Genomic DNA, 9,724 nt, shown 5'->3' with positions numbered 1-9,724 from the left:
GTTCTCGTGAGGGTCCGGCACGAGGGTCGGATAGGTTAGGTGTTCTGACATATATTTCGTTGCCGTGAGGGTTCAAGAAACAGGAACTAACACCGAAGCATGTGCCATAGAGTCTCTTTTGAACCGCAAATGTACTTACGCCCACGCGCATACGCTGCGTGCTGCGTTCCCAAGCAAGCCAGCACCAAGCACAGAGCGGCTTGCCGGCAGACAAAACACAGCCGCCGCTGCGTTCGAGTGTACCTCCTGGCTCTTCACCAATTAGCTACGTCCTTTTCCATGCTGCGCTGTGCTCTTTAGTAAATCTAGTACGCCTCCGAACCTCGAGAACAGATAGAGCAGGGGCGGGCTGGAACCGGGCCTCAGCATGGAAACAACCAGGCCGGCGGAGTCGGGCTCGGGCCGGGCTGAAAATATATAGAAGACGTCAGGCTCGGGCCGAGTACGGGCCGTAGCAGCTGGGACTGGGCCGGGCACGGGCCTGAAAATTCGGCCTTTGCAGTGCTCTATGCGGGTCAACGATGCGCCTTATACGGCCATACTGGAGCGTGTGCGCATTTAAGTTGCCATTTTGAGCGCAATAAATGAGGGTTTCTGCTGTGTCAGATCTTTTGAAAAGCTGCCAATTACAAGGTTTATTAACGAATTATTGTTAATTACATGAAGGCGGGGGAGCAATATTATTTGCTGGATGTCCGTCCTTCCGTATATACCAAAGGCGAAGGAAAAAAAACAGACAAACAAAAGACACTTTCTTTCCAAATTGTTTTCGTTTATTCAGAACAGGTTATGAAGCGTTACAAGTATATTCTGAATACAAATTCTGTTTTTGCACACAAAGCACACCAGACCGTCCCAAGAACAGCGGAACAAAGCGGTTCACAAAGAAGCGACAACTGGAAATCTGAGACTAGCTTTGTGCTACTTGTTACAAATAGACGCTACGTCAAAAGTAGCAGTACAAGTATACCACAAAGATAGCCCCAGGTTTCAGGTCGTCGCTTTCTTTCTGAACTGCTCTGATTAGCTTTATATATATATATATATATATATATATATATATATAATGAAGAAAAATAGCATACGCTCTTTGGCTGCACGTTGAACAAATGTTTATAAGTCCCAAACGTCGCCACACCAGCATTGGACAGCTGTTTCGGCCTTATTGGGCCTTCATCAGCAATGCGTAGGTGGGCGACGTTTGAGCGAGTGGCGTCGGAAGGTCACGTGGAACGTGATGCCTCCCGTCAGGGTGAGTGACTCACCTCTGAAAGCCCAGTGCGAAGCCAGTAAAGTATAAAATGAAGAAAAATAGCATACGCTCTTTGGCTGCACGTTGAACATATGTTTATAAGTCCCAAACGTCGCCACACCAGCATTGGACAGCTGTTTCGGCCTTATTGGGCCTTCATCAGCAATGCGTAGGTGGGCGACGTTTGAGCGAGTGGCGTCGGAAGGTCACGTGGAACGTGATGCCTCCCGTCAGGGTGAGTGAATCACCTCTGAAAGCCCAGTGCGAAGCCAGTAAAGTATAAAATGAAGAAAAATAGCATACGCTCTTTGGCTGCACGTTGAACATATGTTTATAAGTCCCAAACGTCGCCACACCAGCATTGGACAGCTGTTTCGGCCTTATTGGGCCTTCATCAGCAATGCGTAGGTGGGCGACGTTTGAGCGAGTGGCGTCGGAAGGTCACGTGGAACGTGATGCCTCCCGTCAGGGTGAGTGACTCACCTCTGAAAGCCCAGTGCGAAGCCAGTAAAGTATAAAATGAAGAAAAATAGCATACGCTCTTTGGCTGCACGTTGAACATATGTTTATAAGTCCCAAACGTCGCCACACCAGCATTGGACAGCTGTTTCGGCCTTATTGGGCCTTCATCAGCAATGCGTAGGTGGGCGACGTTTGAGCGAGTGGCGTCGGAAGGTCACGTGGAACGTGATGCCTCCCGTCAGGGTGAGTGACTCACCTCTGAAAGCCCAGTGCGAAGCCAGTAAAGTATAAAATGAAGAAAAATAGCATACGCTCTTTGGCTGCACGTTGAACATATGTTTATAAGTCCCAAACGTCGCCACACCAGCATTGGACAGCTGTTTCGGCCTTATTGGGCCTTCATCAGCAATGCGTAGGTGGGCGACGTTTGAGCGAGTGGCGTCGGAAGGTCACGTGGAACGTGATGCCTCCCGTCAGGGTGAGTGACTCACCTCTGAAAGCCCAGTGCGAAGCCAGTAAAGTATAAAATGAAGAAAAATAGCATACGCTCTTTGGCTGCACGTTGAACATATGTTTATAAGTCCCAAACGTCGCCACACCAGCATTGGACAGCTGTTTCGGCCTTATTGGGCCTTCATCAGCAATGCGTAGGTGGGCGACGTTTAAGCGAGTGGCGTCGGAAGGTCACGTGGAACGTGATGCCTCCCGTCAGGGTGAGTGACTCACCTCTGAAAGCCCAGTGCGAAGCCAGTAAAGTATAAAATGAAGAAAAATAGCATACGCTCTTTGGCTGCACGTTGAACATATGTTTATAAGTCCCAAACGTCGCCACACCAGCATTGGACAGCTGTTTCGGCCTTATTGGGCCTTCATCAGCAATGCGTAGGTGGGCGACGTTTGAGCGAGTGGCGTCGGAAGGTCACGTGGAACGTGATGCCTCCCGTCAGGGTGAGTGACTCACCTCTGAAAGCCCAGTGCGAAGCCAGTAAAGTATAAAATGAAGAAAAATAGCATACGCTCTTTGGCTGCACGTTGAACATATGTTTATAAGTCCCAAACGTCGCCACACCAGCATATATATATATATATACGCTACAAAATTTAGGTTCGAACGACCAGGATGTTGAATATAGATAGGGGAGAAAAGACACCAGAGACTGAAGTAGGGAGTAGGGGAAGTTATTTATTAAGCTCGCATTTAAACTAAGGGTCTGGGGAAGTCTACGTTTCGGCGGAAGCTCCGCCTTCTTCGGGACTGAGACGAAAATCTATGTACAAGGTCTTTTAAAAGGTTACAAAAGTGTCGTCACAGTTGGTACAATTCCAATTATATATATATATATATATTAGAAGCTTAGGAGGGCGGTTGACCACGAGAATGAAATAAGCAGGAAAAATCAGAAGACGACAAAGAGCTTACAGGAAAACACAAAGGGGAGTTTATTAACACATATAGGGATAGGGGTCGACGTTTCGGCAGTCAGCGCTGCCTTCGACGGGACTGGGGTTTGGTGACAAGAACAAGCTTTATATATGGGAGAGGGTTATGTACAAGGGAAAGAGAGCAGCGCATGCGCTTTTGTCATGACTAACATAGGTTGGTGACTAAGTGAAAGGGGAATGACCGGGTCTGTGCAGCAGGACCTTGAGGAAATACCCGTGAGCCTGAAAAAGAGACAAAAGAGTGTATGTATTGTGCTGGATTAGGAATGCAGGTTGCGAATAGTAGAAAGGATTCCTGGATCTTCGTTTATCTGACACTGGAATTTATGAATGAGATAAGACTCGCGCTGTTCCCTGAGCCGCTGGGTAAGAAAGCCTGACTGCAGGATGAAAATAGATATATTGGTGATTGAGTGTCCTGGTTTACTGAAATGGCGCGACACTGGCAGATTAGGCTTCTTCGCGACGTCAGATTTGTGGTTATTGAATCGCGTTCTAAATGAAGTAGCTGTCTGTCCGATATATTGGGCGTTGCATTCATTACATTGAAGAAGATAGACAACATTGGAAGAATTACAGTTAAAGTCGCCATTAATGTTGACCCGATAATTAGAATTGGTACTATCTGCAGAGTTAGCGGCTTGCATTGATTTACAAATTTGGCATCTAGTTGCATTACAAGGGTGGCAACCAATGTTATTTTCTGGAAGTTTGTTAATTTTGGCATTTACTAGTCTGTCTTGGATGTTCCGCGCCCGGCGATAACTTACGCGCGGTGGCTGTGAGAATATTTCCTTCATCCGATCAGATTGTGAAAGAATTGTGTAGTGGCGGTTGAGTATCCGGCTAATGTTAGGAACGCTGCCATTGAATGTGACAGTGAGATTTACTGCAGAATTTTCGTTGGCTCGAGGAGATCTTTGGAGCAATTGTTGGCGATCTGTGGATCTTGCTCTGGCTATAGCGTCTTTAACAAGTTTGTCCGGGTATTCACGATCAATGAAGGTTTGTTCTAGTCGTTGGAGATGGTTGTCTAGTTCGGCATCGTTAGTGCATATTCTGCGGTAGCGCAATGCCTGACTATAAGGTACGGCTAGCTTAGTATGCCTTGGATGGCAACTGCGGAACGATAAGTATTGCTGAGCATCTGTAGGCTTCCGGTATAAGTTGGTTGAGATGCCGCCGTTTTGTAACTTGACTTCCACATCCAAGAAGGTAACAGTGGAGGCGGAGTAGTGGGAGGTAAATTGAATGTTAGGGTGAATTTGGTTGAACCGGTTGATGAACGTGAGAAGGTCGCTTTCAGAATGAGGCCATATGATAAAAATATCATCTAAAAATCTCTTGTACACAAGTGGTTTCAACACGGAACATTCGAGAAATGTTTCCTCCAGGGATGCCATGAAGATATTTGCATAGTTGGGGGCCATTCTCGTGCCCATGGCTGTCCCGTTAACTTGCAGATAGTGCTTGTTATTGGAGGTCAAAATAAGTGTTAGCAGTTCGGTGAGGACAGTAGGATCATACGGCTGGTCAGGTTGATTTTTGTATGCTGAAACGGCCGCTGCTATACCATCTGCGTGGGGAATATTGGTGTAAAGGGACGTGACGTCTAACGTTGCCAAGAGACAGCTTGAGGGAACGGTTACTTGCGATACAGTTTGAAGGAAATGGTTGGTGTCTTTGACGTAGGAAGGTAATTTAGGGGGGATAGATTTGAGAACGTGATCGACGAAGGACGATATATTTTCTGTAGCGGTACCGTTACTGGACACAATTGGTCTTCCGGGATTGCCTGGTTTATGTATCTTAGGGAGCATGTAAAATCGGCCTGGTTTAGGGTCTTTAGGAAGTAAGTATTCGTAGAGCGCATCGCCAATTTTCTTAGTGGTCTTTAACCGTTTTAGTGTTTTACATATATCTGCGGCAATTTCATTAGTGGGGTCGGATTCGAGAGGTTTGTAAAAGTCTTCACAATTAAGTTGACGGAGTCCTTCCGCCACATAAGCTTGCTTATCCATTACGACTGTGGCACCTCCTTTATCAGCCTGTTTGATGATGATACCTTCGTTGCTTTCTAGCGCGGACAAGCTTTGCTGTTCTGCTTTCGTAAGATTGTGCCGGAATTTCCGATTGTTTGAGCTTGCATAAGTACTGAGAATATCTTTCTGAACAGCTTTGATATACATATCAAGACTTTTATCTCGGTTCGGATTGGGAGTAAAATCGGATTTTATACGGAAAGGATTTAGATTTGATTGCGGTTTGTCGTAGAAGTATTCCGTAAGGCGTAGTCGCCACGCAAAGTTGTCAAGATCCAGATGTAGCTGGTATTCATCGATTTTACTGTTATTGGGACAAAACGATAATCCCTTCTCCAGTAGAGAGATTTCCGTGGGTGTAAGGTCACGGGAAGAAAGGTTCACTACGCTACATTTGGTTAGTGTGGGGATGTCGGGGGCAAACTGGCTGTTGCTGTCTAACGGGGTATCTGGACGTAGTTATGAAGTATTGCTACGGGCTTCGGAATTAGGGGGTGCCAAATCTGTGGAAATATTATGAGTTGGAGGGCAATCGATTTTGTCTCTAAATAATTTCTTTTGCTTTCGGAGCTTCAGGTGGATGTTTTTCTTTTGGAGGAATTTGTCTAACTCTGATCTATGAGAATGTGACAACGGGGTAGTGCTGTTAATGGCGTCGGCGTCTTCGGATAGAGACTGGATAGTATCTTGGCAGTGAGAAATTAGAATTTCAGTTAGGTCTAAAGATGCTTTGTTAAGAATGGACAGCCATTGCACATTGCGTTCATGGTTCAGGGGGAAGGTTGATGTTTTGTGGATTTCTAGCCCACGCGGAATCCTGTCGTTTTCATGATAAGTAGCCAAAGTATCACGATGGGACGTGTAGCGTGCAACTTTATCCGCGATTTTTCTGAGTTTAAAGAACGCCTCAGTGCTACTGCTGACAATTTGTGGGGAGTGAATTGGTACTGACTCACCGGCAAGTCAATCCTGCTGCCTGGATCGTGACGATTTCTCGGCACGTGTGCTTCTTTGTGTCGAAGCTGCAGCCTCCTGGAGTGTCGGCCATACGGGGTCATGCGTTCCAGTACTTGCTGTACGTGTGGGTAGCCGGCGGAGCAGCCGGGGTACCAGGGACTGCAGTCGGTGGGCGATCTGGGCGACTCCTTCGAAACTGGGGTGGAGGCCGTCAGCTGCAAGGACTCTGGTGGGGGGCTGTCGGTGGAAACCATGGTCCAGGAAATACAGGTCACGGGCACTTCGGCACAGGGTCATCAGTCGTTGGTTGAACGCAAACGCCCGGGGATTGCACTGGAATTCGCGTCGCCTGTCAAGATAAGGACGACGGCGGTTGTAGGATCTGGGTAAGATGAGGGTACATACCACAAGTTCGATGTTTCCCCGAGAGCGAATGTGGTCGATGAGTTGCACATAGCGACGGATGGCCATGTCGGGATCGGTGTCCGGCATGTCATTCGTCCCACACTGCAACACCACGACACGAACACTTGCGGGCAGCTGGTCCACCTCTTCTTTGAAGTCTGCGATTCGGCCTCCGCTCTTGGACACGAACATTGTCGGGGCAGTACGGGATCTGGGGTCGAAGTGGAAACGGAGATATTTAGTTTGTGAGTCACCAAGTACAGCTATAACAGGAGCATAAAAAGGGTACTTCCTGATGGGCATCTTGGATGGGCGGCATGGACAACCGCCTGTGGCGTGCCTTGTGGGTGTAGGAAAAAAGGTCCCCGGAAAAACGCCCCCGGAGAAAACGTCCCCAGCGAAAAGGTCCCCGGACAAAACGTCCCCGGAAAAAAGGTAACCGATTCACCGAACGCCGTTTCATCGAATCAGTGGCCGCCGGTTTTTCTTGCGGCAACGTGTGAAATACGTAAAAGGCTCTCCTAACCTAACCTTGGTTAGTCTCCCCAACGTGTGAAATACGTAAAAGGCTCTGCTGACCTAACCTTGGTCAGGCGTCGATGAAATGGCGTTCGATAAAACGGCGTCGATGAAACGACGTTCGATGAAATGGGCGGACACGCTATTCATACAAATATAGGAAAAAGATGTATATTCTGCCCTCGATAATATGGCCTGGTCATAGGTTTCGGATGACACATGTCAAAGCTGGTCCACTAATTTCAGGGTGACTGATGATGCTCTTTGTGGCAATGGCCAACACACCTGACGGGGCAGTGTCCTGCCGTTGGGATCTGGATCAGCGGATAGAGCTAACAGCCAGAAGCGAACATATGTCCGACCCGAGAGATAACGCTAAAATAAATAGTAAAAAAGTAAAGTAGTAAATAGTAATAAATAAAATAAGGCATCGAAAAATTATAAGACTCCAAAGATAAAAATGCACTTTAAAATCTAAATCATGAAAATATACATTGTGTCGAGAGCCTCTTTCCATGCTCGGTAGCTGAAAGTTAGCCACTCTGCTCTTTTTTTCTTCTCTCTCTGTTTCTTCTTTAACCACTTGCTACATCTCTGCGGAGCTCTTCGAATCAGTCCCATGTCAACAATACAAAAATGACGCGAAAATTCGCGCTCTAATGGTCACTGATTCGAGTTACGAGCGATAAAGTATAACTCCACGGGAGAGACTCCTGAGGGGACATTTTCTCCGGGGACCTTTTCTCCGGTTCCCGTGCCTTGTACCGATGATGACGTCACATTCCAAACCTATTTAAGCAATCTGTAACCGCCTGCCCATCTTTTGCCCTGACGAAGACAGTGCCACTGTCGAAACGTCGACCCCTTTCTTTCATTCAACTTTTAATTTCTGCCCATTAAATGAACTAGTGTTTCTAACTTCCCTAAAATCTGTTGTCCGCGTCTTTTTCCTTCCACAACTATATATATATATATATATATGTGTGTGTGTGTGTGTGTGTGTGTATGTATTATGTTCTGCTCATCTTTTCTCCTGACGAGGACAGCGCCAAAGTCGAAACGTCGACCCTTTTTCATTTAACTTTTAATTTCTGCCCCCTCGCCAACAAATAAACTAGTGTTCCTAACTTTCCTAAAATACGTTGTCCGCGTCTTTTTCCTTCCAGAACTATATATATGTGTATATATATACACACAATACACACACAACAATATATTTTACACAATGCGGACGGCACAGCAGAAATCCAACCACCGAGAGTACGATCCTGTCTAATCATTGATTAACGAAGGTTCCTTATCAACTTCTTTATCAGCGTCTTTTCGAAACGTTTTGAATTAAAAATGTTCTTTCATAAAATAATATAGAAAGATGACAACCTGCATACAGCTGTACATTGGAGCTAGCTGCGATTCAGAGGGTATCTGACGACACAAAGGGGGTTACGTTGGGACAGGTACAAAGATGGCCGATGAAAGACTTGAGATTGTTAGAACAAGGTCTTTTATTTATTAATTTTTTGGCCGGTTTGACGAAATCGTGAAGGCCGCCCATGTCTCCCACGCTCCCTGACGAATATGGCGGTCAAGCGTTGTGGTAATCAGTTACACAGGCAAGGCTGTGGCAGAAGCACTGAGGCGCCGCCCCCGTTCCCACCCGAACCCAGGCGCCAATACCCAAGGTCGGGCTCTGGGGAGCCGCTCCAGTAATCCCCTTCAATGTCTTGCTTTGGCCTTCCCACGTTTTCCCTTTCTGGTTGACCCTTCCTCGGGCGACAATATATATGGATTCGGTATGTCAGTCCAAAGTGAGTTCTTGGTTAGCCATACGAAGTGTCATCATGCCGAAAGCTAAACCTCGTCTCTCCAAGAAGCGCAAGCGGACCAAGAGGGCGCGAAACATCGCCGAAGCAAGTAAAAGGAAGAGGCTCGTTCCCACCTCAGACAGGTACGGAGTTTTGGTATTTATGTTTTTCACGCACCTAAAAATTGAACTTTCAGAACAATATGTAAACAATATGTGCGAATATGAATATTGAACAATATGTTCGAACTGCGACAGAAAACCGTGTGTTGGCGAGGAAACGTGATTTGAACCAAATTAGACATGTGACGTAGCAGCCGGCGGGACTTCAACTTCTAAACTTGGGAAATAAGCTGCATCCACTTGTTCGTCTGCTATACCGTCATTCCCCTGTCCCACCTTCCTATTCGTGAGTTGTGGTTGTGAGTTAGTGAGTTAGTTGAGTTGTGAGTTATTCGGAGAAGTGCACGGGGGGATTTTAGGACAGAGTCAGTATATTCGGTATTTAGGAGTATTTACAAGAATAAATACCCGGAAATTGGTATTTAAATATAATTCGAAATACATTTTTTAGGCTGTATTTCAATACAGCATAGACATACGTGTATTTATATTTTAAATAGTATTTTAGCTACAATGTATTTAAATACTGCCCATCCCTGCTGCCACCATTGTCAGCCCATCTTTCTTCAACTTTGCAACTCTGGCTGCTCCAAGCCATGAGGACTTTGATCCCCTTGCTCCCAATCGATTTCGCATTGATTTCTCTTCGAAGGACAGAAAAAGACAACACTTGTGCGCGTGAATGTTGGTCGAAAACGCGGTGATGAGAGCAGCGCT

This window comes from Ornithodoros turicata, chromosome 1, assembly GCF_037126465.1.
Source record: "Ornithodoros turicata isolate Travis chromosome 1, ASM3712646v1, whole genome shotgun sequence".
Taxonomy (NCBI): Eukaryota; Metazoa; Arthropoda; class Arachnida; order Ixodida; family Argasidae; genus Ornithodoros; species Ornithodoros turicata.
Note: the sequence above shows the minus strand (reverse complement) of the source record.